The 13,567-nt window shown below is 42.8% G+C and overlaps 3 long non-coding RNA genes across 3 annotated transcripts; all 3 read left to right on the plus strand.

The window, feature by feature from the left end:
• The first annotated feature begins 732 nt into the window (after window positions 1-732).
• On the plus strand, window positions 733-3,084 carry LOC123087176 (uncharacterized). Its single transcript, XR_006441263.1, has 4 exons — window positions 733-1,336; window positions 1,891-2,059; window positions 2,342-2,490; window positions 2,584-3,084. It is a non-coding gene; the product is annotated as an uncharacterized lncRNA (long non-coding RNA).
• Window positions 3,085-3,295: 211 nt separating this feature from the next.
• Window positions 3,296-5,630, plus strand: LOC123087177 (uncharacterized). Its single transcript, XR_006441264.1, has 2 exons — window positions 3,296-4,207; window positions 5,115-5,630. It is a non-coding gene; the product is annotated as an uncharacterized lncRNA (long non-coding RNA).
• Window positions 5,631-10,855: 5,225 nt separating this feature from the next.
• On the plus strand, window positions 10,856-12,258 carry LOC123087178 (uncharacterized). Its single transcript, XR_006441265.1, has 3 exons — window positions 10,856-11,035; window positions 11,492-11,623; window positions 11,864-12,258. It is a non-coding gene; the product is annotated as an uncharacterized lncRNA (long non-coding RNA).
• Window positions 12,259-13,567: the final 1,309 nt, after the last annotated feature.

Consider the following 13,567-nt stretch of genomic DNA (forward strand, 5'->3'; position numbering starts at 1 on the left):
CGCTGATCCAGTGTTTGTGGTGTGCCGACCAAGAGCTTCAGGTCTGGTACATGGTTGCTCAGTCCTGCTGGTAAACAGTGTTGGCCACAACTCCACTGCCTCTTGCTGAACTGGCCACCGGACAACTGAAAGCCTCGCGACTCAGACTAGTCTCACAACACCTTGTGTGGTACCATTCAGATCCAGATATTTCTCATCATACACCAAGTGGCCAGCATGGGCATGGTATCTCTTCTGCTAACAAACAAAAAAGGAGCATTCCAATTGAGTTTGTTCTTCAAGTTACTCCAAGTTGTGTGTTGATTTGATTTACTACCTGACAAGCTCGCATATGTTCCCCATTTCCACATGGCAAGGAAATGTATGTTACACATGTCAGTTGCACATGTGCAATCCGTTAGCTCATCCAGCTCAGTCAAATTTTGCCTACTCCGCCACTGATCAGTGAACATGGCCAACCGATGCATGTAACTAATTATTACGAGTTGAAAAGCCCCGCGATCACAATAGCATTCATGCTTTATCTCTACTCCTAATAAAGTAGTTGGTAGTCTTCGCCAGTCAATTTTCGTCCCATCAGAGACGGTTAATTTTCGTCCTCGATCCCACCTCCCGTGACCCAGCTATTCCCACCTTCCATTCTCGAGGCCGACAAAAAAAAAATCTGTATACTATCACGATGCCCGTTGTGAAACACTACGGTTCATCGACAGAAAATCGTTCTAAAAAAATACTACGGTTAACCTACGAAAAATAGCGAGAAGCTCGCGCCCAAATCCTCGTGCCCTCGACGCGGCCTCGAAGACCTCCGCCGCCATTGCGGAACCCCTCCATCTCTCAGACCACATCGCCGCCGCCGCCGACCTCTCCCAGTCCCGCTCGGACCACGCCGCCGGCCTCCCCTCCCCTCCCCTCCCCTCATCAGAAAGAAGAAGAGACAGAGATGCTCTTCCTCAGACGGCGGCGGCGGCCAGATCGAGCAGGACAGGGCACCACACGGCGCTCCCCGATCCGCCACGGTCGCAAGAGGAATCGCGCCGGACGGGAGAGGACCGTCTGCTACGACTGCTTCGTGCGTCGTTGTTGGAGATGCTCGCGCGCCGGGAGCTTCCTCCGCTCTCCCACTGCCCCGACCGTAGGTACTCGATCTCTCGCCCTCCCTTCCGTTCTCCTCTTTGATCTTCTCTTCTATTCTCCCCACCCTGATGCGCCATCCCTTTTCCCTTCCATACGCACACGCAAACGCAGCAGCAGCGCACACCGCCATTGGTTGTGGCTAGCTGTACCTCGGAGCTCCTTCCTTCCTGCTTCCCCTGATTGCGTCTTCGGGGACTAGGTAAGCCCGTCCCACCTGCTCTCTCAACTACACGTTTGGTACTACTTGACTAGCACGAGAAATCTTAACTTTTCCTAGCGATGAACTTGTTTTCTGGATCCCAAATGGAGGATGAAGTTGAATATATATACTACAGCCGGATGATCAAGTCCAAGTATTCGTATGTTGCTATATTGGTAGTCAATGACCAAATAATGAATCAAATTTACAGCTTTTCACGCTCTGAAGATGTACTGCATTCTACAGTGGTCTGTGAAACGCAAATGCAAATGGGTTTCTCTGAATCTCTTCTTTGTGACTAAATATCATTAGCAATTTATTCTAGACTAGAAGGAGGAACTTATTATTCAATTAAGAAGATTTCTAAACCCTCATTTTTCTGTGTGATAGGTGAGTGTATATCATACGAACATCAGACTAGGACTAGACACTGCCACGTCGTCTGCCCTGCTTCTTGCACCTAACTGTTTTTAGAATGTTGACTACATATTGGGAGATCACTTTTTTGCTCCCCTGTCCTGTTATTAATGCAAGAACTCCTGTGTGTTGTGTAGATGAATGTTATCAAGCTGAAGAAGATGGCCGGTGCCCTGCGCTGGAGGCAAGGGCAGCGTGCACATGTGCTTTCTATGTTAACCTTGTTACTATCATCCATAGTTAGTGTCATTGGTTTTGCTACAAGCAGTAGCGTTTCCCGCTTTCAGCACGTTATCTATTCTACAGGTATCCATTTTACGTGTGTAAATAGTTTGTTTCAGTCCTGAAATGTTTCCTCACAATTAATAATTTGTGGGCCCTGTGAACCATTGCTGATATCCTGTGTAGAAATGCCAAATTTGAAGTGTGCTAGCTACGCACACTGATCATCATCCAAGCATGCTATTGTCACATTTCTAAATTGATCTTTCAGTGAATGCCATTTATTGTACGCATATCAGCTTAGAGTACAAAAATATGAAACCTTTATCCGCTTGTTATACTTAGTTTTCCTTCCACTGATGACAGGAAGAAGAAGGCAGTGCACAAGACCACGACCACCGAGGACAAGAGACTTCAAAGCACTTTGAAAAGAGTAGGAGTCAGCACCATTCCTGGTATTGAAGAGGCCAACATTTAAAAGGATGACATAGTTATCCTATTTCAGAACCCGAAAGGTGAAATGTTGACTTGTTAAACCATTACTTCTGCAGAACTAAGGATCCACTCACAAATTTCTTCTAACAATGGCATTTCTTGATTTCTTGCAGTGCAAGCTTCACGTTGCGCGCTGGCCTTCCAAACGACTACTTCTCTGTCGGTTGGCGTGAAGACAGGGGTCGTGCCAGTGTGGTACAAGTCCTCCAGTTCACCCGGCGGCACACCAACCCGCGTGGCGCGGCACGGAGTGCCCTCATGGCATAATTTAGGATGCACGCCGACCATGGGATATAAGAAGAAACGAGTGGATTTGACTGTCAGCAGGGTTGGGACCTCAAGCTCGTAGGCATAAAAGATTTTTTGCAGTATAGCACACAATTGATTCACCCATGATAATAAAGCTTAGAAAAGAGAGCACAACCCAGTAGCTGGTTGTGCAGCAGATGATATGACTTCAGTTCTTCTTCACACAAACATCTTGGTCCTTATTTTTTCTTCATACGGCCAACCATTGGCCAGGTTCTACTATTCTGAAGTAACTGAATTTGTCTTATTTTATTTCATTAGTACTGTTGGGCTGCTGGCAGTTATTGTTCAGAAGCCTGATTGTATATTGATGTTGCACTTTGGCTGTCTTTATCCCAAATTAAGATGTTCTTATGGTGCTACACAAATGTATATAGGCTATTACAATGTATGTTCCAGTAGCCTGATTGTTCAGTATTGACTAGTAATTGTTGCCATTTAAAAAATACATCAATTTTTTTCCAATGGGATATTTCATTGCAGGGTGATATGGAGGAACCAAAAGATCCAGAAGCATCACCTCATTAAAAATTCAGGGAGCAAGGTTTTTGAGTCGCCGAGTCAAGCCAAGTCGCCAAGGCTGCGGCTAGTGGCTTGCTGGCTTGAGTCAGTAACTTGCCTGGACTAATCGCCCCAAGTCGCCATGGCACTCCTGCACCTGTTTCCCTCCTTTGCATAGCCCATTAATGCCAGATAAGCAAAGTTATCAGGCCAAACAGGCCCAGCACGGCCCAGCTAACCACTCCCGGCCCTCATCCACTCGCTAAACCTAGCGCTGCCAGCCTGCACTCCTTCATCTGCGCCTCTCCTCTCGAACTTCTTCCTCTGCGCCGCCGGCGAGGAGAGGCGGCGCCTCCTCCCCAGCCTCACCCGCCTCCGGCTCAGTCCTGCAGCTTCATCTCCTCCTCCCTCGCCTTAGTCTGCGCCGCCGCAGCCTCGCTCAAGGTCACGGCCGTCGCCGCGGAGGTCCAGCCGCCGTCGATCTGAAGGGGGTGCGTCGCCGGCGAGCTGCGACGGCGGTTCCTAGGTCACGGCCGCGAGCGCCATGGCTTCCTCTCCTCCCGAGCTCCCTCCCTTTCCCTCTCTCTGTCGAGCCAGCAAGTCAATTGATCGACTAATCGCAGCGATTAATCGCAGAAAATCGCTGTTGAGCCAGCGAGTCGGGCGACTCGCTCCGCGAGCCAAGTCGCCCGCGCAAGCCAGTCACGACGCGACGACTAGGCGATTAGTCGGCGACTAATCGGCGATTAGTCGGCGACTCAAAAACCTCGTCAGGGAGGAGACTTGTGTGGCATATGACGAAATAATTTTTTTCAATGGGATATTTCATTGCAGGGTGATATGGAGGAACCAAAAGATCCAGAAGCATCACCTCATTAAAAATTTAGGGAGGACACTTGTTTGGCATATGACGAAATTTTGTTGAAGGTAAGTTGACTCTTTCACTTGCTTATCTTGTTCTTTTGGTCTGGATTACTTCTCTAACATTTAAAAAATCACTACTGCCAGGTTTTAGATATCCTATTGAGTAAATCTCAATCGGTGTTTCCATATACATGGCTGGGATAAACATTATCATAAATAAGTTCATCTCTAGCTGTGAGAGAGCCAAATTTCTATAGTATTGTAAAATGAAATCTTCAAAGTATTTTTTTCACATGTGATATTATTTTCATTGTTTGACAAATAATTAATAAGTGATCCAATTATTTTTTTCAAAATAGGTGAAACAATATGCTCTGCGTAATAATTTACCGAGCATAGCAGTCCACTAATCCTATTTCAGGCATGGCTAGAGTGTGTTACAACTGAACAGTTTCTTGTGCTAATACTTGGAGATCTGGATGCACATGAACAATGAGCACATGTTATCCTCCACAGTTTGCGCCACATGTTACCCTGATGCATGACAATAGTGTAGCATCGATCTCAAAGTTGTGCTTGCAATTAACATCTACTTTAATGGTACCATATTCTAGAGCTTATCCTTATTTTTTTAGATTTTTGTTAAAAATACCTATTCATTTTGGGTGATCCTCTTTGTTAAAGATGGAGATTGAAAGGAAGAATAATCCTTATCATTAGTATCTTAATTGGTCCATTGTCTTTAACCATAAGGATTATTCATAGCTTAAGATGACCAATTTGATTTCTTTAACCAGTAAGGATTATTAATTATTGCTAACGTCTTTGATCTCCATATACGTCGCCTATAACTGTAGTATGATGATTTGAGACATAATGGGGTACACATATTCTGATGGTTTATCTAGCAGTATGTGATTTCTTGACATTTTCCCGGCAATTTCACTTTAATTTTCTTCTTTGCTTTTAGGTATTTGTGTGATTGATGAGAACTACATACATAACAATGCAAGGACACTATAATTTCGCATTTTCAAGGCTAGCACATGGAGCGGTAAAAGGGAGGAGGAGCTACCATGGTGGCCAGGTAACTCGAGGATGGAAGGGAATTGGTGTAGAATAAGCCTGCTCTCTACAAGAAAATACATAGGATAATTAGGAAACAAGGTGCTGAAAAAAATAGAAGAAAATGCAGAGACCAAATACAGGGACTGCAACTCTGCAAGACTGAAATTAATGAAAAGCTAAGCCTTTTCTATTTTAGATGAACAAACAGCAAAGCCAGTTGAGGAGCGATCTCCAGTAGCTCCCCGGTCACTAGCGGAGTCAAAGATTGTCCGCTGAAAGACGGACAAGTGATCATGTTTTATCATTGTTGAAAGGAGTAGTGAATGCTGATGTACGTATATTTTTCATTCAATCTAATGGAAGTGCAAATTTATCATGTTGAAAGGAGTAGTGAATGCTGATGTACGTATATTTTTCATTCAATCTAATGGAAGTGCAATTTATCATTGTTGAAAGGAGTAGTGAATGCTGATGTACGTATATTTTTCGTTCAATCTAATGGAAGTGCAAACTTGTATGTACTTTACTGGCGTTATTTAGTGGATTTTATCATATTTAATATATTGGATTTTAAACTGTGTTCTAATGGTGCTTCAGATATTTTTACAAATGAAATAAGGAAGTATCAGAAAAAAAATTAGCATACAATTTTCATGTCTAGCATAGTATCCGACGTGTAGCATGTCTGCCGGTGTTGTATATCTGGTGGAGTTTGGTCATGTAGAGAGAAAAGACGGCATGAGGAAAGCTATATATTCTTGCAAGATGCAAATGGACGAGGAAAATGAAAGCATGTTTGCTATTGGGTAGTTGCTTAAACTCAATTGTAGCGCAAGTTGATTTATAGAGATAAATAGATGAGGGTTTGAGTCGATTTATATAGAGATAATAGATGAGGGGTAGAGTACCGAGCTTGAGACAGGAAGGCCACGGCTGGCCCTGACATCCTGATGAGGGATCATCAAGAACAAGCAGGAGAAGGCGATAACGTGGCTGACCACAACGTCACAAGTGGAGACGAGGTCGAGGCCGGATGGTTTAGGGTATCGGGTTGGTTGTTGCCACTGGAGAAGAAGTGTGTGTGTGTGTGTGCGCGCGTGTGCGTGTGTGCATGTGTGTGTCTGTGTGTGTGGCATCAGCACGACAGAGCTGTCGGCTAGGGCGGGGCGGTGACATGTGTGGGTGGGTCTGAGGAAGGTTCAACAGGTCTAAGGAAGAAAGGAAGAAGAAGATCGCTCCAAAATCAAGTGACACTTTAGAAATTATAATCATGTAATTTCATCGGCGAAATTATCATGTTGGAACCATGTATGGTGGTTGCTACGACCCGTGAACACAAGAGCCCCGATGGTGACCACTATTGGGCAATGTTGCGAATGGTGATGCGGATGTTGGAACCAACAAACGATTTTGCTACAACCGGCTACTACCTGAACTACAACCAGGTTACGGGATGTTGGAACCTTCGCTGATGAGGTTGCCACCGTAGATGATTTTCTGGATGCTCGAACTGGCAAAGGATTTTGCTGCATCCATGCCACGACCGCGGGTTAAGGAGCTTCCACCTCTGCTGATAGTGTTGCGACAATGGACAACGGAGCTACAATCATCATCAGTGGTTCTATGGCGGGGGGAGGAGGGTGTTTCTCCCTTGCGTGCTGCAGCGACTTCATCTACATTTTCCGTATCTGCCATGGCCAACACGACACAATAGGAAGGAAGGAAGAGGGAAGAGTTATGGCGTCAGGGTGAGGGTGGTGAGGTGCGACCTGAGTCTACGTCGGTGGTAGGCCCCTGAGGGGCCGCGAGCCACACTGGACGCATGCATGAGGGGAGCGTTGTTGATGTAGTGCGGGAGACGTCTCGCGAAGGGAGGGAAGGGTGAAAAGGTGGTGGATCACAACCGTTTGGATGTGCTCAATCTAATTACTGGTATGGATGGTTGAAAAATAGTACTTATGCTATGTGGGGAGTAATGTAGGATGAAGTGAAACATGGTGGACATGCTGGCGGAGAGATGTCAAGGGTAATGTTGAGGCCAACGGCGGAAGAAATGGCCAAATGGGGTTCCTAGCGCTAGCGAGGAGGTTGATGGTTTCCATTGAGCAATGCAATGTTGCAGCAGCAACGTATTGGGTTTCATTTTGTGATAGAGAAGAACTGATGAATTGCGTGCGCGATTCATTTTGTTCATTCATTCGATCCTTCCTTATTCCACTCAACTCAGATTCATTTAATTTTGAACTTGCCAATGGTTTGATGGATCGAGAAATTTAATGACATTAATTACAATGAGGAATATCATATATCCATAAATCTCAGATTTTCTGTTTCCAGTAAAACATGATCACGATGAACCAGGAAGATTTTTAAAATGCCCGTGGCAATGCACGGGCATTCTACTATAGTGGCAGCAAAAGCACATTTTGCTGGTCGCCCTCAGCTACCATAGTGTGCATTCCTTGGCACCGGGAATCGTCCTGGGATGCCGAGGAGAGGAGGGGGGCGATGCCATGGAGGGAAGAAGAGACAATGGTGAAAGGAAGGTGCGGGCTGAATGGCGTGGCGTTGTGGGGAGGCGGCAGTGAGATGCAGTGGGGGGAAGAGATGGCAGCAATGACGATGTGGCTAAGAAAGCAGGCCAGGGTAATGAGATGTGAGTGTGAGCGATGTGCCATGCGGTGAGAGTCAGAGAGTAAACTGTTTTTTTAAGATTGGAAGAAACAGAGAAGTTGTTTCCTTTTCTTAGGGAAAAGCAATTGTTTGCTATGAGGGAAAATTAATGTCACATCCTTTTTACATAGCAAAAAATATCACATACTCTAGCAAGTCATTTCTGAAACATAATGACCAACAAGTGATTTACTGGTGAGTCTATAGTTTACTAAAATTGGGATGCGACTCACTGTACTAAAAACACACGATGCCACTCACTCTCACAAAAAATGTCACCTGCTTGAAGTGAGCAGATGGCGAATGAATTTTTTTGAGGGGAAATGAATATATATTATATATATATATATATATATATAGGCTTGCTAAACTAAGCCTGAGCGCAGAATTACCTATTGTACGCTCCGGTCGAACAACCCGTACATGACAAACGAGCGCGCGCCTGATGCAAGTTAAACCTATGACCCTCCAACCTGCACGTAAAAGCATTGCTATGTGTGGTAATCAAGTAGTACCTAGTTACTACTAAGAGAACTAATGACGGTAATAAATTTGAAGTGAAAAGACAAGACTTTCAAATAAAAAAGAGGCATGCATCTAGTAAAGGTGGTCTAATTTGGTGGATCGCTAGACTCGTGCATGCATATGGTAACAAATTAATTGTATTACTATATTTGTCAAAAGTTTTACTAGCAGCCAGAGGAAAAAATGGGCTTGCTTTAACGTGGCAGAGGACTTGTGCATGCATACAGTAACCATACTTAATTCTGTTACCATCTTTTACAAGAAGATTTACTAGCAAACCTGACGTAGGACAAGTCATTACTAGAGATACAATTATTTTACTAGAAGGTCTAAACAGATTACCATCAAGTTTGGTCTCACGTACTCCTACAGATTTTTACTAGATATATGCATCACCTTTTACTAGTAGGTTCAGGCAATTACTATCAAAAAAAGAGGGATGGAGCGCATCGAACATGCTTTACTACTTTTACGATAAAGAAGCAATGTATTACGATCAACACAAGGGAAGTTATGACTTGGGGCTGGCTTCGTGCGGGCGTACCATGGCCGGAGCGTAGGATAGGGGATTATGCGCTCACGCTTAGTATAGCGTGACCGTATATATATATATATATATATATATATATATATATATATATATATATATATATATATATATATATATATATATATATATATATATATATATATATATATATATATATATATATATATATATATATATATATATACTTTTATAGAATATAGATAAAAATTGATGCCTTTGGATGATGCTTTCAAAATATCGATTGGAAAAGCTTTATGATGGATGGACTGAAAACTCATCGAGTCTTATACAATTGGAAGAGATGAATACAAATAATTGTTCTTCTTTATATATTTTTTGCACATGATAGCACAAAAAAGTGTATTTTTATATGTTTATTTTTGTAGAGTATGAGAATGATGGAGATGTATTATGCCGATGTTCAAAAAGAATCCATCAATAAGGGTGTTGACACGATGTTGAGAAAGGGACTAAAAGTTCACCGAGTTATATACAACAATACATGTATATATATGCAATTAGAACAAACAACTAAAAAGCCCGTGGCAACGCACGGGCATTCTCCTAGACCAGTGGACCAAAGGCGTCTGATAGAACTCGGGTGAAGGCCAAGAAAGTTTGGCTCTCGGACATGCCACCAGTAACACTCGATGATACCGACGTGCGGACTGTAAGTTCTGTTTCTCCCTATTTGATTCAAGCTTGAAATATTCATGGATGCTAAACTTCAGTCAGTAAATGAAAAAAAAGGTGGCACTGATCTTTTAGTCAGTTTTCTGCCAATGCCTATGACTTCTGGGGTAACAAGAGTACCACATTTTGCCAATATTTTCAGGTTTGTATGAATAAGGACGAAGTAGTAGTTCATGGGTTATCCCTGATTTCCCCTCTTAGGCGAATATCTAAGCTGAAGATAGTTGGTTCTGTAATTTAGAGATCACCTTAGAAACCGCCACGCTGTTGTTGATTTATTATTATTACTGGGGAACGACTAGAATAGAAAATGAGCTTCGGGTGAAAAAATAGAAAAATTGATCTGAGCCGTTAGCATTGAGATGGATGGTACAGATTTTGGTGGTGGGATCTTTGCGCACGGTTAGCAAAAAGGACCCTCTATTCTTGTTAATTTTCTCCCGACATCCTCCTCCAAACGCGACCACGAGTCACCCTCCCCCTCGCCCATCTCCCTCCCGCTTGTGGACAGTAGCGGCGGTCGAGATCCGCATCCCTCCCCAATCCCCATCTCCGGCAACTACAGTAGCTCGCCTAAGGCAAGCAGATGGGGGCTACTCATCCCCTTCCCCTCTCAGGCCCTTGGAGCGGCTTGTCGGCGTGATCCGTGCCTCTGCCCCCTCTCAAGATCCTAGATCGCTGGCGGCAAGCTGGTGGTGGGCTCCTCCTTCGCCTCTCACGCCCAGGATCAAGGTATACTCTGATACTCCTACTTCCTCCTCCCTCACCTAGATTTCTGTGTGCACATTCGTCAAAGATCTGCTAGGGTAGATGAGGGATCTACAGGAAGGTTGGGCCTTAATGAGGCGGCTGATGAAGACATTAAATCAGAGCAATTGTACACGGGGCACCAATGTGTACCATCCGAAATCACTGAAATAACAATGGGATTACGCAGCGACGGCCATTACATGCAATATTATCGTTATATATGGGCATGTGACTGCTTTGGATGACTCGTGCTATGTACAGAGTTCCTAGATTAATACGAGAACCAATTAAATCTGAACCTGAAGTCAAATTGATGCCATGTTTTAGCCTGTAGATCGTTAATCTGTTGATGCTTTGGTTACATCGATTCTCAGACATGCCAAGGGTGTGTTAATTCTGTTATAAAGTAGTGCATCGCAAGGTGTTTGACTGGTTTAGTGGGGAGAGTGAACCCTTCACTTATTTAGTGCATACAAGACGCATGATTAGTTAGTGTAATGTGATAAGGGGAGATCTCCTATTTTTTTAGTTGATGGCTATAAAGCTTCTTGTCCACAAACAGGATATTCAGCTAATTTTGAACCAACGATTCAGAAATTTGGTTGAATACATATAAGGGGGGAGCATAACAGGTATGGCCTGAGAAGTTGTTTCACTTGGTCCTGGGATTCTTGTGCATTCTTGAAAATAGCAAATAATATGCATCGCAATATATTTCCAAAGTTGATTTAGAAAATATTTGCTTCATTTCTGCATAGCTGCTTTCTTTACATGCTGAATCAAGTTGTGGCCCTAGTCTTAAAGTGGCATGAATGTTTGAGACTAAGATCTATGCCAATTTTCTATCAAAAGTTGCCAATATTTGGAAAATTGTAGAGAGGGGCTCACGCTTGGTGTTCAACCAATCAAATGCCAAGTTTTGGTCTCATGCCAAATTTTGGCCCCAATCCAGTCCTGAAATGTTTGTATTTTTGTAGTATTTTGTTTTAATTGCTCATTGCTAGTGTTCTACTGTAAATGCCATTCTATACACAGGACATATGATACTAAATGAGTGCAGCATTGTTCTTTTACATTCTTCTCTCTAGTAGTGGTGCTCGTTGAAGTCTTTCGCCTTGCATACTGGAATCCAAATCGAATGAAAAGCATGGTGAATTGAGGGAGCAAAGAGCAGCATCAATGCTACACTTTGAAGCTGAATCATGGTGAAAGCCTCAAAGGTAGGTTTCTCTGCCACCGGAAATAATTATTCATCTCAGTTCTTTTCTACGGCTATTTGCAGGCTAAGTTGTGTTATAAGTTTGTATTTTTTATGCTTGTGTACACTCTGAGTGTGCCCACCAGTCTTTTTTATATGTAAGCTCTGAGTGTACCTTACAGACTTTTAGTCCACGAAAGAACATAATTATTTCCAGTTTCTTGCCTTGATGTAAACTATAAAATTGTCCATGTATTTGTAGATGGGTGATGCTCTGACACCAGAAGCATCTTGAGTACATATGGACAGAAGAAGTGTACGACTGCAAGGGCGAAACTCATTTGCGTGCGAGATAATTTTAGTTCCTTTGTTGAACGTACACCAACACAGACTTGTGCTGAACTGAATCATATTCGTTTGGTGTTATCTCTCCCTGCAAATGAAGCTTGATGAGAGACAAGCATTCGAACCGGAGGCAAACGTCAACTGAACAATATTATGTCATGTACAATCAAGATAGCAAATGCTCGCTGAGCGGTTGATCATTTTAGTACTTAATATTTGGTTTTGCTGGTCATGTAATAAAAATAATCATCTCATGTTATGGATCACTTCACATGCATGTATGTGGATCAAAGTCGACCCAGAAATGGAATACCTTGCTCACAAACATTTTCAGCAGCCTATTCAGATGTGGGTGTGTATTGCGAGATAACCTTAATGTTAACTTCAATTTTATGTTGCATAATTCATATAAAATATTAGCTCTGTTTTGGATAATCCAGTTTGACATATACATTTAGTTGTGCGTCAAGGGGATGACTTAATTTTCACATATAATCAAATATTGACATGCTTGAAAGAGTTGTCATCAACATTCTGCCGATTTGGAAATAAATGAGAGACATGAGGTTGTTACTATAAAAGTGATGTTTATATCTATCTATTTCTAGGGGGTGATTCGTGAAATGTACACTTAAGTGGGAGCAGTCCCCTCCACCATAATCTGTGCCATTCATCTCCCATCCAATGGCTCAGATTTCATTTTTCTATTCTTTCACATGAAGCTCAGATTCTATACTAGTTGCTCCCTTATTACTGGTTTCTCATACATAGACAAAAACAATTCTAGAATATCATCATCCAATTATGAGCATATAGGTTTTAGTATTGTCTCTACTTGTGTGCTGGTAGCCTAATACCATCTACCAAAATGTAGTTAGTAGTTACCTATGGGACAATTGCCTTGTTGATGCCGACTGATATGTGATAATTTGCAGTAGAATGTCCAGTAAACACATAGACAGATATAAGGTGGCATATGTATTTCTTACTTATTTTCTTCATTTTATCATTATAAGGAAAGTATGGATCCCAAGTTCAAAGCCATAACCAATTAGTTTGTCTCTCAAAAAAATACAAGGAATGCTAAACGATGAATTACCCATGGAGGCATGGACCGAGATTGCTTTAATTTGGTCGTACGGAAGATTATGTTTGATGACATCCAAAAGACACAAAAAAACAAAACAATTGATAGAAATACATTATCTGGACATGAAATATTGGGTATGTTTTTATATTCATTATATACTTTTTTCTATATTCAAATTTTTTAATTCTAACCAATTATTTTATATACTGATTTTTAATTGTTTTGGCTGGAGACTTGCTTGCTGGTGGCTGGTGACCTGCATGGACCTGGTGGTGCCGTCGGTCGCGGCGCTGCCGCCACCGTCGTTGCAGCAGCTAGGTCGGGAGTAGCCGAGTAGGGGAGAAGCATACTGAAGTCTGGATTCTGCTCCTTCAACCAGCCAGTTGAGGGTTGGAGTCGTCAGCCGGCGCCGTCGTCAGGCATCAGCTAAGTTAAAGAATTGGGAATCAGGCGACTGGCTGGTTCGTACGGGTGGGCTGCTCTTAGTGCTCTGCCAATTTGGCCTTCAGATTGTTGCCTGCTTAATTGCTT

Source organism: Triticum aestivum, chromosome 4A (genome assembly GCF_018294505.1).
Source record: "Triticum aestivum cultivar Chinese Spring chromosome 4A, IWGSC CS RefSeq v2.1, whole genome shotgun sequence".
Taxonomy (NCBI): domain Eukaryota; kingdom Viridiplantae; phylum Streptophyta; class Magnoliopsida; order Poales; family Poaceae; genus Triticum; species Triticum aestivum.